The sequence below is a fragment of the Galeopterus variegatus genome, unplaced genomic scaffold (genome assembly GCF_000696425.1).
Source record: "Galeopterus variegatus unplaced genomic scaffold, G_variegatus-3.0.2 Scaffold8422, whole genome shotgun sequence".
Lineage (NCBI taxonomy): Eukaryota > Metazoa > Chordata > Mammalia > Dermoptera > Cynocephalidae > Galeopterus > Galeopterus variegatus.
The window spans coordinates 88284-89768 of record NW_007734533.1 but is presented as its reverse complement, the minus strand read 5'-3'; the positions used below and the strand labels follow the sequence as shown (position 1 = coordinate 89768).

The window sequence follows — 1485 nt, the reverse complement described above, 5'->3', positions numbered from 1 at the left end:
ATTTTAACAGTGGACTTGATTGTATTCATTATTCAGAATGGGTTTGAGTGTAACTTTCCAGAAACTAAGTATTACCTTTCTTGCAGACCTCAAAAATAAAGAGTATGGTAGATATAAATTGGAATATATTTTTCATTATTAATGATCCTTGCCATGGGTTCCTTCCCTCTGTTGAGCATTGGCAGTGATTATTAAGAGTTTTTTGTGTTTTGTCGGTATGTAAGTTTCAAATGCACCAAGTCGACTTACTGCTAGAAAAGGTTAACTATCTCATAAAATGTTCTAATTAAACAAATACCAGTGTCTACAGTCTAAGTGCATAGATTGAGGACAGAAGTTCTGAGTCTTCCTTAACAATACAAAATGAAATGTCTGAAATAAAGTTCCAACTTTAAACTCTTTAATGTATACCCTGCCCAATTATGGGGACACAGCCTTCTCCTTTGCATCTGTCTGTTGTGGGCAGGTTCCATTTTTCACCAACTGATGGAACACAGTGTCTGTGTTGTGGTTTCTTTTTAACCAGAACATAAGAAAGTATTTGCTGACTGAAGCCAGAGAAAAAAATAGACCTGAATTTCTTCAGGGTTGGCAGACTGCTGTAACGAAGGTAAGTATGAGATAAAAATGAAACCCATGCATGTCCAGGGATGGAGTGATCTAAGGTGTGGGTGCCTTTAAGAGCATTTGAAGACTAGACTAGTGACAGAGATACCAGTGAGAGCCTGGAGGCTCCAGGGAGGCAGATCAGAGTAAACCTCACTTTAGAATTCATCATCTATCTGCTCAATACTTTAGTGCTTGCTGGGAGCAAGTAACTTCAGTCATTTCGTTCCTGGGGCACTTGCTAATGATGTGGTGCTCTGTTTAAAAAAAAAAAAATTTTTTTTTTTTGGTGGCACCTTCCTCTTGCCTTCTTTCTGGATGACCCACATAGACCCAGAGAAATGCAAAAATGACTGTGTGGGTCCACTAAGGGAACAAATGCACTGTGCTACTTGTCAGGCATATGGGGAAGACAGTGGCCTGAGTATTTCAGTCTGAGTTCAGTCTGGATGCACCACCATGTTTGGCCCACAGACATTAAATCTGTATGTGGGGCAGTGTCTGCACGTAGCCTCTCAGTCTTGTCATGAATACCAGTGTCTTACATTTTATGGTTAGTACTTTATTGTTTTCAAAGTGTTTTTGATGTACATGATCTCATTTGATCCTTACAGCCTGTGAGGTAGGGGGGTCATTTAGGGATAAGTATCATCTTTATTCTGTAGATGAGAAAACTAAAGCTTAATTGTGACCTTCCCCAAAAGATATCAGAACTGTTGATAGAGTCGGGTCCTTGAACTGAGGTCATTAACACACTATTATAGACAGGTCTTGAAATAAACCTTTAACCCAAACCCAAAGGGACAAGATTGATTAAGCCATCCTTGAACTGAACCAAATGTGAAATTTTAAAATTAAGCATAAGTTTTGTGTTTTTTT

The 1485-nt window shown here is 38.7% G+C and overlaps 1 long non-coding RNA gene across 1 annotated transcript in view; it reads left to right on the top strand.

Moving 5' to 3' along the window:
• Nucleotides 1-524: 524 nt before the first annotated feature.
• The window catches only part of LOC103608448, a 4118-nt gene continuing 3157 nt past the window's right edge, over nucleotides 525-1485 (top strand). The window contains exon 1 of the long non-coding RNA XR_552057.1: nucleotides 525-610. This is a non-coding gene — a long non-coding RNA (uncharacterized LOC103608448). The remainder of the gene's footprint in view (nucleotides 611-1485) is intronic.